Raw genomic sequence first — 25,371 nt, forward strand, 5'->3', positions numbered from 1 at the left:
GAACCTTTCCTCTCTATGTCCATCATATACCTCAACACTGTGCTCCCACAACAATTTTAAATCTTCAATTAAAGGAGCCAAATATATGTCTATGTCATTTCCGGCTGTTTTGGCCCTGAAATTAAAATGGATAGCATCATACATTTTCACTTCATACATAACCATGGAGGTAAGTTGTAAATTACCAAAATAACTGGCCATATACTGTGACTGCTACTTTGAAGCTCATGTGGATTCATTCCATCAGTAGATAATACGAGGTGAAGGTTTCTATCTTCTGCTCCAAAGTCAGGGTAATCGAAATCAATTTTTTCCATTGAGAAGAGTCAGCTGGATGTCGAAGCTTTCCATTTTTGATCCGTTCGTCCGCATGCCATGTCAAATTTTTTGCATCCTCTGCACTACTATACAACCATCTAAATCTAGGTACAATGGGAAAGTACCATAATGCCTTCTTTGGACTCTTCCTATTCTCTTTATAGCACAAGGCATTACATTTTGGACACTCTATTAATGATGCATATTCATTTCTAAATAATATGCAATCATTAGGACAGGCATGTATTTTCTCATAACTCATGCCAATTAAGCGTAGCATTTGTTTTACCTCATATATAGTCCTTGGAAGCTCGTTGTTCGCAAGTAGAAGTTGTTTTATAAGTGTAAGATTTTCTGTAAAGCTCTTATCACTCCATCTATTGCTCACTTTTAAGTTGTACAATTTCAATACTGCTAACAACTTTGTGAATTCAGTGCAATCAGCATATAAGGGCTTCTCTGCATCACTTTTCAACATCTCTAACATTTCAGGACAATCCTCAAGTTCCCTTTCAATTGCATTGGCCATCTCTTCAAGACAGTCACCCATATAAGCATTTGAGTCATGATTGTCTGATTCAAAACTTCCTTTATACTCCCAATTACTAGTAGACTCATCCCCTCTAGTCTCTCCATGCTTATGCCAACACTTGTAATTTTCATCAATTCCATAGCACACTAAATGGTCTTCCATCTCAGATGCACTAATTTGCTTCAAAAGACCACATCTTACACAAGGGCACACTATTCTCCTAGGGTTTTTTACATGCTCAAGAGCAAACTTCATAAACTCTTTCATACTATTCAAATACTCTTTACTTAATCGATTGGAAGACATCCATTCTCTATTCATAACTTTATAATCTAAAAGATAATTCATTCAAGGAAATGTGATCAGTGACTCATGAATATAGAGATAGGAAAGGAATGATAGAAAGATTATCAATAAAGAAATTGAGTACTCTACATATAATATAGAGCAATTAATGAATCATGAGTCACAATGCATGAGCATTCACATACTCCTTCAACCGCCGATAAAAAATTCAGCAGCATAACAACATAAAGAAAGTTTTTCTTAGGCTAAAACCCTCTTTTCATTCTTGGCATCTTACTCAACAAACTAATTCCAACTATATACAATCACAAAACCAACGAAATTCTCACAAAATAGCATTTTCAAATTAACTCTAATTATTATAAAATTCTATATAAAATTCGTTCAAAATTCATAGAAAAAAGAAAAACACTATAAACATCATTTTGAATCAATGTTTTCTGTCTCATTGATCATTCTAAGATAACACATATCCTATATTAGCAATCTCAAGCCAAGAACAAATCATTCTTTACCAAATGTAAAAATTTCAATAAAATAGCAATGACTTTTACAGAAACGGCACGTCAGTTTTCGTCACTAAAATGAACTCCAATTGTAATGAAAACTGGTATACTAGTACATTTCAATATGTAGTTTTGAACGATAAAACTACTCTGATCAAACAATGCACGAAATTTAAATTAAAAATTATTGAAATAAATCAGTCAAAATTCGTAGAAAAATACAATCATCACAAATATCCCATTTTGATCACTAATTTTCATCTTAATAATCATCCTAAGGCAAAGCAAATCATCTACAGTCATTCTCAAGTCAATAAAACACCAAACATTAGCAATTTTCAACAACCACAATATTAAAATGGGCAAAACATGAGGAGATACTTAAACAACAAAAATTAACCAATAAAACAATCCATAATCTTAAATAAATCAACTCCATAGTCTAGAAATCTAAGCATATTGGAAGAAAATGAAGAAAAACTATAGAAATCACAAACCCATGTACCTTAGAGAAGAGAGGATGAAACACAAAGAGGAAGCCAATGAGAGAGGAACCGGACAGTGTAGGAGGAGTACTTTCACGTCGGCGAGGGACTACGGTGGTCGACGGCAAGAATGAAGGCTGATTAAGAGATTTCTATCAATTTCTTGTAGAAGAGGAAGAGAGAGAAAACAGGGACGACTGTGAACACCATATTTTATCTGGACATTTTAAATTTAATAAAATAATAATAATAAATAACTAAAAAATATAAAAATATAAAAATGAAATTTAATCTTTTTTAGGATTATATTTTCAAAAAAATTAATTTAATTGATAGGATTTAATTTTATTTGAGATAATCTTTTATTGACTAGGATTTTAATTCTTTTAGTTCAAAAAAAAAAGACAAAATATATATATATATAATAATCCAAAATCTCTCCACTCTCGGTTAGACATAAACAGACCAAAAAGAAAGCAAGAACAGCAGAGAGCACAGAGCAGTGTCGCACATACACGAAACACACGAACACAGTCAACACAAAGGGATGAAGCAACCTGAGCTACAGACGCCGAAAGCACCAAGCACACACGAGCAAAATACAGAAGAAGCAGAAACACAAAAACACAGGTTGCAGAAAAGAGCTTCACAGAAAAAAAAAAAAGCAACAAGCAACCAGAACACATATACATACACTTTTCTGCCAGCAGAAAGAAAAAACAGAGCCAGAGATGTAAAACCGGATATGCATGTTACAACACATGAAAAGAAAACAGAAAAGTGCACACGAATACAAAAAGAGACAGAGCAGCGAGCACACACAAAGACAGTAGCAGAAAAAAAAAAGCAAAACGCAGCCACGCATGCACGGGAAAGACGCTAGAGAAATAGAGCAGAGAAAGAGCAGTAGAAAAGGAGAGAGAGAGGAAGCCAAGAGGGAAAGACTGAGAGTATAAAAGGATGTTCATACTAGGAGAGAGGGGAGAGACAGAAACGTTAAAAAATAGAGCAAGAAAAGAAGAAAAAAACTTGAGGACGGTGATTGGGAAGAGAGGACCGAAGAACGTGGAAACAGAGAAAGAGAGATCGAAAGACGTGAGAAAGAGGCTGAGGAGGAAGGAACTGACTTGCTGGAGAAAAAGATAGAAGAAACAAGGACAGAAATGCAGAAAATAGAGCATGAAAGAACATAAGAGGAGAGGAAAAGGAGACCAAGGAGAGTTCAAAAAAAACAGAGACAAGAGAGGAGGTGACGGAGGAGCTTCTTTTTTCTGGAAAAGATAAGAGGGAGAAGGAGCTGTTCTGGCTGGAGGAAACCGAGAAGGAGAGGACCGAAGGACGCAAAACAGGGACTGAAAGAGAAGGAGCCGTTCTAGCAAGCTGAGGAGACGGACGGAGAAGAGAGAGAGCTTAAAAAAACAGAGACTGTCATCCATAAGCAGGAAAAATAGAAACCAAGGGAGAAGAAACAGAGACGTCTGAGAAAGAAGGAGAGTCTGAGCTTTCTAAAAAACAAAGAAATCGAGAGAAGGAAGGAAACCAGGAAGAGACGGAGAGACAGAGTTCTTCTGGTTCAAAACGGTAATTGTTTTGTTATCTATTGTGCAGATTTTAGTCACGTAGTGATTTTCTCTCCCATGCTCTCTTATCTAGTTGCCATGAATAATTTAATTTTGACCTGATCTTTGTGATGTTTTGACAAAAAAATAAATAAATAATAAATAAATAAAGTGATTTTTTAAAAAAAAAAGTGGAGAAGAGGGATGGAGAAATTATAAATAAAGTTTTGCTTGCTAGCTTGATATAATTATAGGCATATTCTGATTATAACTTTTCCTCAAATGATATAAAAAAATGTTTTCTGTGGTCATTAGGCTAAATTTTGGAATTGAATTTTTAAATATGTTATAGTATGAAAGAGGATATAAATGGGTGGTGTCATGGCTTTGACCCTTGTACCAGCAGAGGCTTTTGTTTGTTTATAACATCCCTTCTTTATTTGTATGCTCATTATGTTGCTAGAAGAGAGTTCCATTTTTAGCTATTTTGAACTTCATAATTGAAATCCTACAAAAAATAAGAGAGTATATATTTGTTTGTTACTTATTTGTTGTAAGGAGTTTTAAGAATTTCTGCAGGCATCTAGAATGATCTCATATCGTGTAAATTAATAGGATTTCGCAGGTATAGAGATCCAATTTATATAAAGCACTCAAGGGTTTTAATGACCCACCGTAAAAATTAACTATCTTTTCATAATCTAAAAACAAATTTATGTAAGTTCCATGTAAGATTACGAGAATCTTTGTAAGGACTTAAATTAATCACATTATCATGTAGGATAATAAGTCCTCGCAGATATAATGACTTTGAATCTTTATAATAAATAAATGATTGTTGTAAATAATCATATAATACACAACTTAAAAAATTAATTAACCTAATCAATGCATTTAAATTATAACCATATTTATCAATTATATCTTTTAGTCATGTGAGATTTTTGAATCTCCATAGACTTCTAAGATAATCGCATTATCGTATGAGTCAATAAGGCTCTACAGATATAACGATTAAGTTTTAAAAAATATATATATATATATAATTATATATTAAATTAATTAAAGACATATTTAATTTTAATTCCTTTATCGTGTGAAATTTTAGAATCTCCGCAGATATTTAGGATAATCATATTACCGTATAAGTCAATAAGACTTTGCAGATATGTTGATTAAAATTCTTTAAAACATGTATCTACATGCTAAAAAAAAGAAATTATTATTATTAATACTTAAAAATATACATAATATAATAAATAAATTAAATGGCCCAAACTCTTTTATCGTGTGAGATTTCAGAATCTCTGCAGATATTTAGAGCAATTATATTACCGTATAAACCAATAAGGTTCTGTAGGTATTGCGATTAAATTCCCAATCACAAAACATAAAGAAAAATAATTTTAAACCCTTTTCTTTCTTTTTCCAAAAATTCAAAAATTAAGAAAATAATTAAAATTAAATTACTTTTTGCAATTTAAAACACACATATCAAAATTTCAGAAATTGTTTTATTTGCAAAATGGTGAATTATTTATAATTAATTTCTCTTTAAAAAAATATTTTTATACCAACAACTTTAAAAGCTCGAACTACGTGGACTTTGATCCCCATCACAGGGTACGTAGGCCTCCGAGTTAGATTCTGAGTCAAGTCCGTCCTCCCTCGTAAATAAATAAACATTTCTCACATAATTCTTATCATTTTTATCAAACACATGAATACAAAAGGGATAAATAAAATAATTATAAAACCATATTAAAAGAGTACAACAAACTTCAGGTAACCGTTCTGACGAACGGGTGTTGTGGGGTGCCTAACACCTTCCCCACACTCAACCGACTCCCGAACCTATTCTCTGATTACGCAGATCATCCTTATCCTCCTTTTAATTGGTTTCCCGAGATTTACCTCAAAATCTTGGTGGCAACTCCTCGTTCGATCCGATTCCTGCCGCGAAGCCGGGACCTTCGCTCGTGCGCCGTCCGCGTCGCATTTTTTCGAGTGTGACAATGACAAACAGGCGGAAAGGAAAAAATAAACCTGGAAGTAGAAATAAATATACCCGTCATTTATTCCATAATATATGACGGGTGTTTTAACACCCGTCATATATAAAGAAGGATTTAAATGATGGTTGCTTTAAACAACCGTCATTTAAAGCCTAACATTTTTTTTATTTTTTTAATGAGGAAAATCAAACGTTGGCCACGAATATATGACGGGCATTTGAAAACCCTGTCATATATAGTTCTGGACTTTAAATGATGGGTGTTTTAAACACCCGTCATTTAAAGTTTTAAAACTTTTTATTTTTTTTATTTTAAGAATCTGAAACGGCGGGCACAAATATATGACAGTTTTTTCTATAACCGTCATATATTGTTTAAACTTTATATGACGGGTTTTTAAAATACCCATCATTTAAAGTTCAAATTTATTTTTTATTTTTTTCTTCCAGTAAATGAAATGTTTGGCTGAAATAAATGACAGAATTTTTTAATACCCGTCATTTAAAGTCTTGTAATATATGACGGTTTTTTTAAGGCCCGTCATTTATTTGGTCATCATCACCCACCTATCTCATATATGACATGTTTTTATTTGACTGTCATTTTTTATGGTGTCTTATATTTATGTTTTTGTAGTAGTGAGTCCTATGTGAATTTTAAGAGGCCTAAGGGTCATGTACTTGGCCAAGTGTATGAGGACAAGTTTCAGATGTTCCCAAGCATTGTCCTTGTTAAAGAAAGTATGAAAGCTGAGGTTTGAATTCTTGGAATTGTGATTTCCCTAGGGGATAACTTTGCCAGATTTTTGGTAAACATTAAAAAATCATACCCAATCCAATCACAGAGCATGACAAGTTTAAAAGGTATGCAAGAGAATGTTAAAAGAGGTTATGGATTGAAAGAGAAGTCTCTCCTAAAGCCATGTGATTCCAAGTCAATTGCTATTCAATGTTAAATTAGTAATGTCACATTTAATCTCATAGCATAGTCAAGTGTCCATACACCACTACAGATCATCTAATTCAGCCCCTAAAAAAGTTGAGGTTGACTAAGGTGCATTATTTAATTATTAAAAATATTTTATTTCAATGTTAACCCTAATATTTAATTTCTATGATAGGATTTGATACTGGTGAATGAACCCCCAAGGCCAAAGGTATAGGAAGAAGTAGCTGAGACAAGTAGTGGACTACTAGTAAAACTCTTGTATTTATTTTATGAGCCTTTTATAAAATCTCATGCCTATAATGTATGATTATGAATTGTTTATTATGATGGTGATGATGTCTATGCCAAATTCCTTGACCAATGTAATTTTCCCTGCTATGTTATCTATTTGGCTTATGATTGTTATGAGCATCATACTTCAGGAACTTGAGTAAAAGCCTATCCTAAGTTAAGAAAGGAAGAGACAAGAAAAATAAGGATTGAACCCTCACTAAGGCCCAAATGACTTGATTGAGAATACATTTAGAGCAGTATGCCATATTTTGAAAGATGAAAAGGGTTTTAATTAATCCATGACAGAAAGGTATGGTTTTAAAGTGCATTTAAGCAAAAAGCTTTTAAGATGATTTTACAGTAAGTAATCTCCTACTATTTAATAATTGCAAACAAATAGCCAAAAAAAAACTATTGGTTTAATTGGGTTTGCAAAAGGTGGAAGTCGTTTAAAAAGTTATGTGGCTCTTGCTCAAATGAGTCATGATGAATAATCTATCAGAGTAGTTTTGACCCCTTTGGAGTGAATCTCCTCCAAGATTGATAATGACTAAACCCCTATACTTGCAATCATTTCCACAGAAATCCTATGGAAGAGGAAAGAAATAAATCAGTCAGCTAAACAAATGCATTAAATCTCCACTGGAAAAACCAAACTACACACATTCACATGAACAGAAAGAGAAAAGGGGATAGATAGCACCTCTTGAAACAAAGCTACATTGGGTAAGCGAAAACATGCTCATTACCATATTTGAGCCATGTACGAAACATGATTAAATATAAAGAAAATATATAACTGCAGATCCTTATACTATACTTTTGTTATGATTTTTTCCCTATATTTTGTTAAAGACTTATTCGTTGATGTGCTGAGGAGGATACTGACCTACAAAAATAGATTTTGGGTTGAACCAATCTAAGTCTTTAGGTCCTAAGAGTTTAATTGAGTTCTTTTTTTTTTTTTTCGTTGGTATCACTACGTGAATAGGAACCTGGTAAAATATAACCTGTGTGATTATAAAAGTATCAAACCATAAATCAAAGCACTAAATTTGGCCAAAGCTTGGTGAAATAGTGGAACACTAAGGTCAGGCGTATTCAGAGGAATAGATGTAGTTCACACAGCTTGGAGGCCGAACCTGTATAAATGTTCAATGTTCATTATCCTTCCCTTGCTCTCTAACTTAGGGTCACATCTTTCTAACTTCCTCAGTTTTCTAGTTTGTTATTTACTTGTGTGTTCATTATTTCAGAAATTTTATCACACAATTCAACCACCTTGTTAGTGACTCTTGAATCTTTCAAGGGCAATAAAATATATTTCCTTCCCCCCCCCCCAAAATAAAAAAAATAAAACCAAATATCTTTAATATGAAGCTCAAAGAAGTCCAAACAACACCTAGTTAAAAACTAAAGTATAATAACTATAACAACATCAATATCATCCTCATCATATAAAATCTATATAAGAAACCACATTATTTATAAGCCATGAATAAAGGGCATGTGCATCAAAATCAGTACAACACACAATAACTACATGATCTAGCTAAGTATAAAAGCGTTAGAAACAAAGTTGCATGACAACATGAAAGCCAAATATTAAAAGGGAAGGAAAGAAAGAGAATGAATATGCTTACCCATGACTTGAGGAATTCAAAAAAATCCTTCAAATTAGGTCCAAGCATGTCTATGACGTATATATGCATATAGAATAGTTATATGGCCAGTTATGGCCTATTGGCAATTGAGATAAGAGTCATAATTGTTTTGTAGATCATACCATTACATGATAAGCTCCCACGCTTCCTCTATAGTGGACTTGAGGAATTCCATGACAACCACCAAGGATGCTTTTAACAAAAAAAAAAAAATCCAATTCAAATTCAAATTCAAATTGTACACATTTTGTGTCATACAAACCTTAAAAAAAAAAAAAGTTAACCAAATAGAATAACTTGCAAAACGAATTAGCACCACTAGAATAATACTAACAACAAAGGAGAACTTACTTGTACACTTACCACTCCAAAGGTTCACGAGCCTTATTCCTATGGCATATACTCTTTTTTTGCTCAAATTTTAGAGCCACCTGAATAATGAAAGTTGAAATTAATTATATTTAAACCAGAGTTGTCTCAATAATTTCATATATCTTTAACTAAACAAAATATGAGAATCACTATAACCCAACCTTCATAGAACCCGGACTTGTCGTTCCTTCATTACCACTAGTTACGGGGACGCCAACAAAAACATGACCAAAACCTCCTTTACCCAACTTCCTACACACATGGTAACAAGGTGATCCTCCTACCTGAACCTGTGTTGAACATATTATTTTATTATATTGCACAAAGACAACTGTGAGAATAAAGATCCTATGTAACCTGTAGACATATATATATATCATCGATTCAATGAATTAGTATCGTGTTTAGCATATTTTAAATATGTATTTATACAAAGGATTGAATAGATGCACAAATTCCCTAAGTCATATTTAATATTTATTATTTATTGTCTTCAGCATCGGGTTTTATTTATATAACCTGTGGTATCTGAATAAATCAAGTTTTTCCGTCTAGGATCTATTATTTCTTCGATTCTAAGCATTCATTTTTCCCCTTTAAGAGGAAAATATTATTATAAATAATTATATTATTTCTCTTTTTTTTGTTAGTTTAAAATCAGTTAAATATGATAAATATATTAAAAATGTAAATTATTTTTCAAAGACACCTTTATTTATGGCGTTCACCGATGTCTTATTCTGGAAAAAAAATGATGGTTTATAATTATTGAAGTCATTAATACACAAATTCATGAGAGCAAAATAGGAAAATGTTAATAAATGTTTTAAACAAGCAGACGGAGTATATCTTACAAATGGGCTCATCTTCCGTGCGCTCTCCATGATCAGCACGTCATGAGATCTGAATGATCCATATTTTAATCTAAATAGTCCAATTTTAAAATATTCATTAATAATTTATTTTATATTTATTAAAATAAAAATCATAAAAATTATAAAAAAATTGAATAAATCTTTTCATTAACAATCTTGGCCTCAATTTAATTTAGAAAGTCCAGTTTAATATTAAAAATTTTATAATTTTCATATATTAATTATCCAAATATACTATACAAAGTCCACATTTAAAATATTTATAAAAAATTTAACATTAAATTTGGATTGTGTAAAATATATATGCATAGTCAGTATATAAGAATTTTAATATTAAATTAGAACCTTCAAATTAAATATAAACTAAATCAGTGATAAATTTATAAAAAAAATTATAAATTTTTATTTTAAAAGGTATAAAATAAATACTTCAAATCTGGACTGTCTAAATTAAAATTTGAGTGTCTAGGTCTCATGTCAAGATAATGAGCAATGAAGATAAACCCTTTAGAAATAGGACCAAAAGAAAAAGAAATTCAATATAAAATTTGAAATAGGTCATGTAAAAAGAATTAAGGTAAGCCCCTAGAAGATTCCTATTCAAAGATGAAGTACTTTATACAAATAATGTCCTCGGACCCCAGAAAGAAACTAAATATTGAACACTAAAAATTATAAATAAAATGTCAATTATATTATTATGATTATTAAAAATAAAATTTTTAAAATGTTTTGAAATTATTTTTGAATTTTCCTTTTTAATTTTAATATTTTTAGAATATGTTGACTCTTTTTATTTTTTAAATTTTAATATTTTTACTTTATTTGATATAATATTTCTTAGATATACGGAATTATATTTTTTATTATAGAACTCACATCCTTTTCAGCCAATATGAATTCCTAAACATACTTTTAAATTATATCATTTAAATAAGTTTTAATTTGTCAAACTGTTTTTTTGTCCGAGAAAAGAGTTTCCTAGCTCTAATTTGCAAATTTGCAAAATATAGTTTGTGCAGACTAGAAGTTAATACAAACAAGCCCTAAATGCACTTTTGGAGAAAGCTACTAGTGCTTTCCTTTGCATTTTACATTTTCGTTTAAGCATTTTTGAAATAAAATCCACCAAAAATGCCCTTCCATGCACAAAATGGATCAACGCATAGAAACCTAAATAAAGGGAATCAAAGAAACACATATCAAGTTATATTTAATTTTTTGGTTTAACTTCTCTTGTTTTATCTTTTTGCTTATTCTGTTCTTTTTTTAAAGGTCAAAAGATTATATTAAAAAATAAGAACATAGTGTTTTACAAGTGGATATTTAAAAAAGAAAATTTATGACAGAAAAAGAAATCTATTAGCCATTGATGGTGAAGTTTCACCATTCAGATAGAGCTGAATTGCTTGAGAAAATGAACTACATTTTATGTTTAGCAATCTATCTTGTGGTCAACAAAATTGTAGTTTCCTTGATGAACTTCAATCAGTAAACTACCCAATCCAAACATTCATTCCAATTCACCCGCAAATTCTAAGATCCAAACTAGAATTGCTCACAAGCATGCCAATCTAAAAGATCTGAGGTATATATGGTGAAGTCACCTAATGAGGAATCTGCAAAGCTCTTTAAAGTTGTACAAAATATGAGCTCCATAGTAGGTAACTTCCTTTTTCTTGAACTTTGTTATTCTAATATTCCATCTTTCTTCTATTAAAAGAAGATCAAATGAAATGTCTGCTCAAAGGTGGAGTATCCTATTATTCTTGTCTTCATTTGTCTTAGTTATCCTTTGTTCTTGCAAAGCATGCATTCTTGAGAAAACCTAATTGACCTTGAAATTCTTTGATTACACACATGGGAGAAAAGTTAAAGATATGGCTTTCGTGAAAAGGCAATCACAAAATAGGTATTCCAAGGATTCTTTACTATCACATCCAAAAACGTAATGTATTGATGTCGGGACATGGTAATGTACCAAAATATCTCCCATTGGAATGGCTTTATGAACCAACTTCTAAATAAAAAGCAAGGTTTTATATGGGAAATTAACTTTCTAAAGTGACAGCCAGAGACTTACATTCGGAAGGTTAAATGGTAGTATTCAATATTCATAGAGAATAAATAGCTGTAGCCTTCTTTTACAATGTAGGAAGAATTTTTCCAAACAAGCCTATCTTTAGGATCACTGTACAATATAGGCACTTGAAGAATTTGACGAGCAATCAAAAGATGATAGAGCTCATAAAGAAGAGTATAATTCCCCTCAACCTTCTTCCAAGGAAGATAAGAGGGAATGATAAGATCCAAAACCTTGCTAGGTTGCTTATGTAGTTGAGCTAAATTGGCTATAGGTCTCCACCATTTGCAACGATTTAGAGGGATGAGAGTGCCATTGCCGACCTTCCATGTTCATTGAGAAGTAATGGTGTCAGTACAATCACCGTTCCAAAACCAACTTGCATGGTAAGGTTTCTTGAGAGAAAAACCAGCTATAAAATCAATGTATTTGAGCTTTATAGTATTCCCCAAAAGTGAATGTGGCTCTAAATGATGTATTCTCCATATTTGTTTGGCTATAGGAGCTATGTTCATTAACCTCATGTTTTGTAATCCTAAGCCACCCTTAAGTATAGGATTGAAAAGAAATTCCTTTCGGGTAAGGTGTATGTGCTTTTTTCCCTCTCTGATGCCCCAAAAGAAATCAACAAAGTTGGAATCTATCAAATCACATATCTTTCTGGCAGCTTAAGACATGAGAGAACATAGATATTTGACGTAGATAAAATAGATCTAATGAGAGTGAGTCGAGAAGCCTATAAGAGGATTTTTGTTTCCCAAGCAACGACTCTCTTATCAATTGACTCCAACAACTTGTTCAAAAATATTTCCCTTGTCATTTGCTACATCAATCCAAGTACCAAGATATTTCCCAAAAGTTGGTGAAAGCTAAAATCCAAGAGAGAGGACAGTTCTTCTTGAATTTCAAGAGGCATGTTGGGACTAACTAAGAGGATAGATTTTTGGAGATTTACCTAAAGGCCAAACCAGTGGAAAAGGGTTTTGATGAGATTTTTAATGATCCAAATTGCTAATCGAGAGTATATTCAAAGAATATGGCCAAGTCATCAACGTAAAGTAAGTGCAAGATAGGATAGGCTGATTGGCATATATGAATATCGTGAAATGAACTCATTTTTTCCTCTTGAATTAAAAGGCAAGAGAGAATGTTTGCATCTAAAATGTAGATGCAAGGTGAAAGGGGATCATCTTGTTGGATACCATTTTTCAGATTGATAGATTAAGTAAGATGTCCATTGAACATGATATTAAATTCTACCATTGATACACATTGCATCAAAAGGTTCATCCATTTTTGGAGGAAATCTCATACGTAAGAGCATGGCATGGATGAAATCCTAAGAGTGGTGATCAAAAGATTTGGAAAAATATAGCTTTAAAGCACCTAGCTTATGCCTTTTATGTAATGTCCACCTTGACATTACCAAAATTCACTACACAATCACAATAAATAATCATAATTAGGAGCAAGGATTGCTCCTAAGCTTACATTATATATATATATAAGGGTTAAAACTAATAATCTTTTAAAAATAATTGTGAAATATTTGGGATCCCATAAAAACCATTCAAATTGATAGTTTGAGCTCAAACTTAATGATTTATATAGGTATTGGAAGCATGAAAAAGTTTTGGGAAGCAAAACACTTCAAAATAGGGCCAAAAATGTCATTTTTTAATGTTTTAGTCCATGCTCCATGGCATGTGGCACAAAAAGGTAAGTTTTCTCACTGTATCGTGTACCGTGGCTTGCACGAAATGCGCCGCAGTGCACATGTTCATGACAGCAATGCTGTCATGATAGCTTTTCTAAACGAACTTCGAACATGCACCATTTTAGCATCCGATATCCGATTGGAGTGATTCAAGTACCCACGTGAAGCTTATTTAATAAGCTAACTAATGGTATAAATTTCATTATGATCCAAAATTTCATGATAATTTTAGACACTCAGATGAAAAAGTCAGTTTTTAAAGCAATTATCAACCATCCAAGTACCCAAAACTCATAACTTATACCATTAGCCCATTATGAGGCTTGAACAAAGTTCAATAGACCAAAATACACTTGATTGAGCATTCAAACACATAAAAACATACCAAACACAAAATTTGGCCACTCAATGGCCCTTTTACCCAATATGGCCAAAATATACAATGAACATTACATGCACTATTTGGCCTTTATTGCCACATAATGCACTACAAGTACACTGTCACCACATAGATAAAACATTTCTTGTACTTGTATTAGTATTTTAACCTATCACCATAAAAATTACCACATATTCACATCATATACAATATTGGGCTAAAATACAAAATAACAAAGTATGAAACAAGTACAGCCAATCAAAATGATATGCATTCCTAGTTGGCAACATATAATTTCATCCATATAAGTTCATGTACATAACTCAAATAAAATTGAGCTTTACAATGAGATTGTAGCTAGTATGCAAGCCCTTGCTCGATTCCTTCCTTCGCTCAGTCTCAATGGTAGGCCCTATAAAATGATAACCATGGGGTGAGATAAAAATCTCAATAACTAAGATAATCTACATTATTGATTAACATGCCAAGTTATAGAAAAGCCTTAAATCAAGTAAAATAAGCACAACATATAAAATCACCACAAGTTACATCATGATTCTTAACCATCCAGTCTTCCAATATTCTTGACTGAACCGGTTGGCTATTTCACAAAACCAAACCACATGTATGGTCCCCAAGCTCACCATCCATAGTAGGACTACCTGGCCAAAGTAACCTAAACCACTTTTGGACTATTGGTTCCTCCTATTACAAGTAATTAAGGTGTCGTTACTCCAACACCGCATCCTACAAATGCTAAGAAGCATATTATCCAACTTTGCCCCCTTTTGGGTACTAAGGAAAGTAAGTCTCTAACACCGCACCCATTTTCAGGCACTAAGGAGAGTAAGTGCTACACTTGGCGTAACGAGGTGCCAGCAGTGCCATATGGACTTCATCTTCACTAACTCCACTAGGGTGACTTCCTACCTTCTAATATGCCACATTTCACTACATATCTCTACTTGACTATGCATAAACCACTTGCTAAACAAATATAACAAATCTTACCACTTACTTCAAAAATAGGGAATTTCACAAACCAATACTCCACTCATTTTTTAAAATAGTTAACCTTTACAAAATTTATACATATCTACACAACAAATCATAGAAAGCAACTTGAGAATAACTTATATAAGGTAATAAATAATGCAAATTATATAGTTATCTCAACCTTTTTGTTACTAAAATGGTTACCCGTGATATTAAATCTTTTCTTGTGTCAAGGCAAATCTTCCTACACCACAATCTACATAAACAAGTACTATATGTTAATTTTCAATTAACACAAGCACCATTAGCTACCAATAACCTCCCAATTCTCCCACTTCTCACTCATATTCTCAACAAAGAGGCCTGTTAAGATTAGAATTTATTCACACAATCCCTTTAAGCCTCCTTCTAATCTATCACAATATAAAACTTAATATCTCAACTTATCACACTTCAAAATCCATGATCAAGTTAGGGCTTAATCCAACTTTCACCAAACAACAAAGTAGCTTCATATTACCACATATCCAAGATTAATAAATCTAAATCAAACCTTTAGAGTCAATAGAAACCTTCAAAATAGACTCATGGCTTAATCCAATCAGAGTAAATTCTCCCTCTTCCAAATCCCATGGAAAATGAGATGAAAAGGTAGAGGAGAAAAGTAAGAAACTTACTCAATAGTTTGAAGGCTCAAATTATCTTCAAAATCCTCCTAAATTAATGCCCTAATAGTTCCTAAAACTTTCCCCTTTGTGCTCTAGGTTTTCCACCATAAAAACTATCATTTTCTAATTATTTTTGAAATTTTAAATTGCCTTAATGTGTTGTGCAACACAATGCATGCTACACAAGCCACGGCTCACGACGCACAAGCAAAATGTTGATTCTGCTCCTCTCAATGCTAGCCGACATGATCCAACTTCCATCCTAACTTAATTTAGAGCCAAATATGACCCAAAAATCCAATTAGCAACCTAAAAATATATTTTAATTAATTAATCATATTTTTAACTAATTTATCTCTTAATTAGTCATTTTTTTTCTAGATTTGAAGTTTTTTAGATGTTACATTACATTTTGATGTCAGTTTCTTGAGTTATGAGATTTGGTTGTGCTAATGTCTCCATTGCATTTATTCTCATTAGTTGGCAACTTTATGTACACAACTCTTTCCCTTTGTCTCATTTCCTTTATTTTCCCACTAATTCTCCTTCTTTACTTGCTTTCTTCCTTAGGAGGGGAGAAAAATGGTTAGAAGAAACATCTAAAATCTTGGCAATTCACTAGAAAATGATGAGCCTATACTAGAGGTACAGCCAGAGATATAAGTGGAACAACAACAAACGCCCCATGGTAATGATGCAATTTTAAAAGAATTACGGGATATGATGAGTAATATTCAGAGAACTGTTCAAGACCACAACGTTCTACTCTATAATAGAGGTCGTGAGGAGGAACAAAAGAGAGAAGAGGAAGCTCACGAGAGTAGATTGGAACCATCTCATAGTTTCGGTAGTAGACTTGGATCGTTTGGGACGAGAGCGGATGGAGATGCTCAAGGGATGGCTATTAATCAAGCATGGAGGACTTTCTCCTGATTTAACTCTCCAACCTTTTATGGAACTATGAAGGAAGGAGAAGTAGAGAAATGGATAGAGAGAGTTAAAACCATCTTTGAGGTGGTACTGTTATCTACGAAATAGAAGGTGATTATAGCCACAGTGTATCTTGTTGAAGATGCTAAACACTGGTGGAATTCAGCAAGACCAGTGGATGGATGTCAGCTAACATGGAAACAATTCAAGGAAATGTTCTTTGACCATCATTTTCCTCCAGCATTTAGAGATGAGAAGGAGGCCGAGTTCTATGCATTTCAACAGGGAGATCTTAACGAGAAAGCATTTATTCAGAAGTTTAATCAGCTATTAAAGTTTTCTACTTATCTGAATGAGACAAATGATAGCAAGTGGAAGGCCAAGAGGCTTTTGAAAAAGATAAGGCCTAAATATAGACAGAAGATTGCTCTACTAAGAGTAACCACATATGGTGATATGTGTAATTAGATCTGAATTATAGCAAGAAGGGATCAGGAAGTAGAAGTAAAAAAGAGATGGGATAGTCATGGGAGGTTCTCATCCTCCCTAGGCCCTTCTGGAGGAGTCTTCAAGAAGACAAGTTATGGCCCGAGTAGTTCTGTAGCATCGGGCAAGAAGAGTTTTGTTAAAGGATTACAAACTCAAGGAACATTTTAGAGGGGTGGATTTAGAAGTTATGGTACTCCACAACCGTCTCGATAGGCTTCTAATTTGCCTGCCTCGACTTTGAGTATAGCTCGATCACCACCATGTGCTAAGTGTGGGCGGTCACATCCTGGGAGGTACTGGGCATGTCTTAAATATGGAAAACCTGACCATCTTGCAAGATAGTGCCCTGAGGGAAGAGTGGAGATGGTAGAGTAGAGAACTACCATTCCAGGATGAGTCTACACACTATCTCAGGAGGAGGCAAGAGCATCGCCAAATTTGATAAAAGGTATTATTTCTATCTGCGAGTAGTAAATTAAAGCATTTTTTGATTCTGGTGTTACACATTTGTTTATTTCATATGAATGTGTAGAGAGGTTAAGACTTCCTTTGCATGAATTGCCTTATGTGATTAAAGTGTCTACGTCGTCTGGGTCATCCGATATGACTAGTAAAGCATGTTTAAATGTAGAAGTGAGGTTTGAAAATCATTTGACCGCTCTCGATTTGATCCGGATTCCTATAAAGGGTTTGGATGTGATTATTGATATGGATTGGTTGATGGCAAATAATGCCACCTTGGACTGTGCTAGGAAGACAGTTTTGTTACTGGTACATATTACACCAGCTAATATTCCTAATGAGTCTAAGTTTTTATTAGTAGTACAAGCAAAGAAATTGATGCAATAAGGGTGTATGGCTTATATGGTTTTCTTCTCAGTGCATAGGGTCTACGATGGAAGTATTGATAAGATTAGGATAGTAAATGAATTCCTTGAGGTATTTACGGATGATATATCCAGTTTGCCTCCAGAAAGGGAAGTGGAATTCATGATAGACTTAGTGCTAGGAACTGAACCAATCTCAAAGGCACCATACCGAATGTCACTAACTAAGTTAGCTAAGTTAAAGAAGCAGATAGAGGAGTTACTTGAAAAAAGATTTATTAGACCCAGTGTGTCACCTTGGGGGTCACCCATGCTGTTTGTTAAGAAGAAAGACGATAGCTTACGGCTCTGTATTGATTATAGATAGTTGAATAAGGTGACCGTGAAGAACAAATATCCTTTACCAAAGATTGATGATTTGTTAGATCAATTGGTGGGAGCTTTGGTTTTCTCAAAAAATTGACCTAAGGCCAGGATACCATTAATTGAGAGTGCGCTTGGAAGATGTGCCCAAGACAGCTTTTCATACTAGATATGGGTAATATGAGTTCTTGGTAATGTCATTTGGGTTAACAAATGCACCTACAGTTTTCATGAATTACATGAACCATATATTTAGGCCTTACCTAGATCAGTTTGTTGTGGTCTTCATTGATGACATTTTGATATATTTTAAAATGAGGAATATCATACGAAGCATTTGAGGATTGTGCTACAAATTTTGAAGGACAACAAGCTCTATGCCAAGCTTAGCAAGTATGAGCTTTGGCTATAAGAGGTCCAATTTCTAGGACATGTTATGTCGGTGAAGGGATTGTGGTGGATCCGCATAAAGTAAATACCGTGTTGAAATGGAAGAGACCTAGTTTTATGATTGAAATATGGAGTTTTTTGGGATTGGCTGAATATTATTGTAGATTTATCCAGAGTTTCTCTCAGATAGCTTCATCATTAACTAGGTTGACCCAAAAAGATCAGCCGTTCATTTGTGATGACAAGTGTGAGATTGCATTTCAAAAGTTAAAAGAGAAACTAACTATGGCAACAGTGTTAATTATTCCTAATCCATGATTTCCATATGAAGTGTATACAGATACATCTCTGAAGGGTCTAGGATGTGTGCTGATGCAAGATGAGCAGGTAGTGGCTTATACTTCTTGACAGCTCAGGCCACAAGAAGAGAACTACCCAACCCATGACTTAGAGCTTGCCACAGTTGTGTTTGCACTAAAGATTTGGTAGCACTATTTGTATGGAGCAGTGTTTAGTGTTTTCAGTAACCACAAGAGCTTGAAATATTTAGTGGATCAGAAGGAACTTAATATGAGGCAGAGAAGGTGGATGGAGTTCTTAAAGGACTATAGCTTCGAATTTAAATACCATTTGGGAAAAGCAAATGTTATTACATATGCCTTAAGTCAAAATTTATTACATGTCGCTTGTCTAATGGTGAAAGAGCATAAATTGTTGGAATCCTACTTGGATATTCAGCATGACTCACTAAAATTAACTTTGTACAGTTTACATTCCATAGAAATTACCAATGAGTTTTGGAGAGAGTTAAGGATAACACAGCTTAAGGATGAGTATCTATTAAAAATTTGAGAAGAAATAGAGGAAAGGCGAACCACAGATTTTGGTTTCAGTGATGATGGACTTATTGTGAATCAAGATCAGGTTTGTGTACCAGATGAGGGTGATTTGAGAAAGAAAATGTTGAATGCATATAAGAGTAGATATACAATTCATCTTGGAGCAACTAAGATGTACCAGGATATGAAGCGATACTAGTAGTGGCTTGGAATAAAGAGGGATGTTACAAATTTTGTATCCTAGTGTTTAATTTGTCAAAAGGTTAAAATCAAGCATCATAAACCAACAAGAACTTTACAACCACTAGAGATACCGAAATAAAAGTGGGATAGTGTATCTATAGATTTCATTTTAAGATTACCAAGAATCCAATCCAGTCATGATTCTATCTGGGTGATTGTAGATAGATTGACAAAGTTAGCCTATTTCTTGGCAATATGAATACGTGATTCATTAGAGAAGTGAGCAGAGATATACATTCAAGAAGTTGTGAGATTGCATGAGGTGCCAAAGGACATTGTCTCTAATCGTGATCCGAGGTTTACCTTGAATTTTTGGAAAGCACTACAGAGAACAATGGGTACTAAATTAAGATTTAACATAGTGTATCATCCGCAGACTGATGGACAGACAGAAAGGACTATACAGACTTTAGAGGACATGTTGAGAGCTTGTACCTTAGAACTAAGAGGCAACTGGGATAGCCATTATTCTTTAGCTGAGTTTTCTTACAATAATAGTTTGCACTCCAGTATAGGGATGGCTCCCTATGAGGCACTATATAGAAGGAAATATTGATCTCCTCTCTGTTAGGTTAAACTGAGTGAGAGAAACATTATGGGTCCGGATATTGTGGATCAAACGACATAAAAGATTCAAATGATAAGGCAGAAACTTCTAACTGCTTAGAGTAGGCAAAAGAGTTATGCGGATAAACGGTGAAGGTCATTGGAGTTTATGGTTGGTGACTATGTTTTTCTAAGAGTTTTGCCTGTGACAGGAATCAGGAGGTCAATCAAAGCAAAGAAATTATCTCCTCGATTCATGGGTTCATTCGAGATCCTCAGGAAAGTTGGGCCAGTTACCTACCAAATAGCCTTACCACCACAATTATTTGGGATTCATGATGTTTTTCATGTTTCTCAACTGAAGAAGTATCAACCTGATCCATCTCATGTAATTGAACCTAAAGAGGTAGAGCTATAAGAGAATATGACTTATCGAGCAGAGCTAGAACAAATAGTGGATGTTAAAGATAAGCAATTGTGGAACAAGACTATATGACTAGTTAAGGTGGTATGGAAAGGAATGGCTTCTGATAATGTTACCTGGGAGATAGAGGACAAAATGAAGCAGCAATATCCCTATCTATTTCCCTAGGTATGTGTTGTGGTTGTTGTTAAATTTTGGGGGCAAAATTCCTTTAAAGGAAGGGAGAATTGTAACATCTAAAAAACTTCAAATCTAGAAAAAAAATTGACTAATTAAGTGATAAATTATTTAAAAATATGATTAAATAATTAAAACATGTTTTTGGGTTGTTAATTGGATTTTTGGATCATATTGACTCTAAATTGAGTTAGGATGGAAGTCAGATCAAGTCGGGTGGCATTGAGGGGAGTAAAATCAATATTTTGCTTGTTGCGTCGTAAGTTACAACCTGTGTGGCATACGCTGTGGCGCACGGCACAGCAGGCAACTTAAAATTTCAAAAATGATTAGAAAATGATAGTTTTTATGGTGGAAAACCTAGAGCACAAAGGGGCAAGTTTTGAGTACTGCTAGGGCATCAATTTGGGAGGATTTTAAAGATAATTTGAGCCTTCAAACTCTTAAGTAAGTTTCTTACCTTTCTCCTCTACCTTTTCATCTCATTTTTCATGGGATTTGGAAGAGGGAGAATTTACTCTGATTGGATTAAGCCATGAGTCTATGTTTTGAAGGTTTCTATTAACTCTAAAGGTTTGATTTAGGTTTATTAATCTTGGATATGTGGTAATATGAAGCTACTTTATTGTTTGGTAAAAGTTGGATCAAGCCCTAACTTAATTATGGGATTTTAAAGTGTGATAAGTTGAGATAGTAAGTTTTATATTGTGATAGAGTTAGAAGGAGGCTTAAAGGGGTTGTGTGAATAAATTTTAATCTTAACAAGCCTCTTTGTTGAGAATATGAGTGAGAAATGGGAGAATTGGGAGGTTATTGGTAGCTAATAGTGCTTGTATTAATTGAAAATTAACATATGGTACTTGTTGATGTAGATTGTGGTGTAGGAAGATTTTTCTTGATACAAGAAGAGATTTAGTACCACGAGTAACCCTTTTGGTAACAAAAGGGTTGAGGTAACTATATAATTTACATTATTTATTATCTTGTATAAGTTATTCTTAAATTTCTTTTCTATGATTTGTTGTGTAGATATCTATAAATTTTATAAAGGTTGACTATTTTAGAAAATGAGTGGGTATTGGTTTGTGAAATTTCATATTTTTGAAGTAAATGGTAAGATTTGATATATTTATTTAGAAAGTAGTTTATGCAAGGTTAAGTAGAGATATATAGTGAAATGTGGCATATTATAGGGTAGGAAGTCACCCTAGTGGAATTAGTGAAGATTAAATCCATATGGCACTGCTGGTACCTCGGGATGCCAGGTGCAGCACTTACTCTCCTAAGTGCCCAAAAATGGGTGCGATGTTGGAGACTTACTCTCCTTAGTACCCAAAAGGGGGCGGAGTTGGAGAATATACTCCTTAGTATCTATAGGATGCAGTGTTGGAGTAACAACACCCTAATTACTTGTAATAGGGGAAACCAGTAGTCCAAAAGTGGTTTAGGACACCTTAGCCAGGTAGTCCTACCATGGATGGTGAGCTTGGGGACTATATATATGGATTGGTTCTATGAAATAGCCAACTGGTTCAATTGGGAATATTGAAGGACTGGATGGTTAGGGATCATGCATGTAACTTGTGGTGATTTTATATGTTGTGCTTATTTTACTTGATTTAAGGCTTGTCTATAACTTGGCATGTTAATCAATAATGTAGATTATCTTAGTTATTGAGATTTTTATTTCACCCCGTGGTTATCATTTTACAAGGCCTACCACTGAGACTAAGCTAGGGAAAGAATCGGGCAAGGGCTAGCATACTAGCTACAATCTCATTGTAAAGCTCAATTTTATTTTGAGTCGTGTACATAAACTTATATGGATGATATTATATGTTGCCAAGTATGAAAACATATCATTTTGATTGGCTGCACTTATTTCATACTATGTTATTTTGTATTTTAGTCCAATATTGTATTTGATGTGAATATGTGGAAATTTTTGTGGTGATGGGCTAAAATACTAATACAAGTGAAATGAATGTTTTATCTATTTGGTGACAATGTATTTGTAGTATATTATATGGCAATAGAGGCTAAATAGTGCATGTAATGTTGATTGTATATTTTGGCCATATTAGGTGAAAGGGTCATTGAGTGGCCAAATTTTGTGTTTAGTATGTTTTTGTATGTTTGAATGCTCATTCAAGTGTATTTTGGTCCATTGGACTTGGTTCAAGCCTCACAATGAGTTAATGGTATAAGTTATGAGTTTTGGGTACTTGGATGGTTGAAAATCGCTATAAAAATTGACTTTTACATTCGAGTGTCTAAAATTTTCATACGGTGTCAGATCATAACAAAACTTATACCATTAGTTATCTTATCAAATAAGTTTCGCGTGGGCACTTGAATCACTCCAATTGGACGTTAGATGCAAAAATGGTGCACCTTCAAAGTTCGTTCAGAAAAGCTATCATGATAGCATTGCTGTCATGGACACATATGTCGCGACGCATTTCACGCAAGCTGCGATGCATGGTAAAGCGAGAAAACTTTCCTTTTTGTGCCACATGCTATGGCGCATGGATCGCAAGCCGCGGCACATGAACAAAAACACTCAAAAATGACATTTTTGGCCCTATTTTAAAGTGTTTTGCTTCCTAAAACTTTTCTATGCTTCCAATACCTATATAAATCATTAAGTTTGAGCTCAAACTATCAATTTGAAGGATTTTTATGGGATCCCAAATATTCCACAATTATTTTTAAAAGATTATTAGTTTTAACCCTTATATATATAATGTGTGTTTAAGAGCAATCCTTACTCCTAATTATAATTATTTGTTGTGATTGTGTGGTGAATTTGGTAATGTCAAGGTGGACAATACATTTTACCTTTGGCTAAATGAATTTGATTGATCGAATCAGCAACAACCAGCACATTATCTGAAACAAGTCTACCTTTGAGATAAGCATTTTTTTAGATAAACACTTTGAAATGGAGAGATCAGCTTTGAAAAAATGGCCTTAAGTCTATTGCTAAGTACCTTAGAGATGATTTCATAAGAGACATTGCAAAGACTTATAGGCCTTAAATCTTTGAAAATTCTTGGATTTTATCTTTTGGGGATCAAAGTGATATAAGTTCTCCGGAGAGCTATAAGTAATTTAAATTCTCTTAGATTCAATGTGAAAACTTAGAGGGCTTAATCATTTTTCTTAATCACTAAATGAATGAATCATGTGTCTCTTTTATATGCATTAAGACTCATCTAAAATCTAAATATATTAAAGCTTAAAAATAATGTCTCTCTTACATATGGTTTTTCATAGTGAAGAGGTAGAATCACATGTGATTCTGTAGGTCACTCATGATTTTTTGCATGTTGGACACACTGATAGCTAAATCACGCTAGTAAGAAGAAGTGCTTCACACATGATTAAGAACTTGTGTTGTATGTTGCCTTGTGCTTTGTCTTTGCATGCAAAACTACGAGTGAAAGGCTTTAGTGTCCACACAAGTTTTAGCACCTATGCTTTATTGTATTGTGACAAAGTGCAAAACCATACATGAGATTAATGGTAGCTATACGCGATTTGTCACTTGTTGAACAATCACACTTTATTTTGTTGAGTCTTAAATCTTCTCAAGTCAAGCTAAAATTATTCTCATATATGTTCATTGATTCACAAACCTATATCTCTTGATAATGCAAAATCTTGTTTTAAGTTATACTTTGTTCCTCGCATGAATATGCATCAGACAAGTTTATACATTAGTGCTTGTAATTTCACGCTTGTTATCATTTGATTCCACGTGAGTTTTGTTCACAAAGAATGGCTTTGGCATTCTACCAACCATTTCACGCGTGAGAAAGTAGAGGTTCCACATGTGATTTGTCACATAAAACTGATGATAGTTCATGATGTGAAAAACCATGCGTGAGACCAAATGGTGCACTCACAAGTTCTAACACTCTGATATGTTAATATATTCATAAATGGAAAACCATGTGAGAGAACAATATGGTACCACACAAGTTTTAGCACCAGAAATGAATGAATATTCTTAAGTGCTAAACCATGCGTGAGAGCGATTAGGTACCACACGTGTTCAAGCACACAAAACTGAATGGTTATTCAGAAGTACAAAACCACATGTGAGAGGACAAGGTGTTCACATGTGATTTGTCAGATTTATTTTTGTGAAACTTCCTCAATGTGAAATCACGCATGATTATACCAGTCACTCACAAGAAAATGCATCAACAAATAGAATCACTATTCCAACAATCTATCAACTTCTAAAAACTATATAAATGATTCATTTTGAACCAAAACAAGAACTAATAATCCTTGAGCGAACTAATTATCATTTATGTACTTAAAAAGATCTTTGAAATTGTGATTTTGTTCATTGCATTCATTCATTGTTCTTGAAAAGAATTGTGAAAAGCTCTCAAATAAGTTTTCATTTGTATTCTCATCTACTCTTCAAGAG

At 33.5% G+C, this 25,371-nt stretch overlaps 1 pseudogene; it reads right to left on the reverse strand.

Annotated features, from left to right (window-relative positions):
• LOC129316446 (casein kinase 1-like protein HD16) overlaps nt 1-25,371 on the reverse strand; it is a 49,409-nt pseudogene that overhangs the window by 11,913 nt on the left and 12,125 nt on the right.

The sequence above is a fragment of the Prosopis cineraria genome, unplaced genomic scaffold (assembly GCF_029017545.1).
Source record: "Prosopis cineraria cultivar Desert tree isolate PC_DT_omini unplaced genomic scaffold, ASM2901754v1 PC7, whole genome shotgun sequence".
Lineage (NCBI taxonomy): Eukaryota > Viridiplantae > Streptophyta > Magnoliopsida > Fabales > Fabaceae > Prosopis > Prosopis cineraria.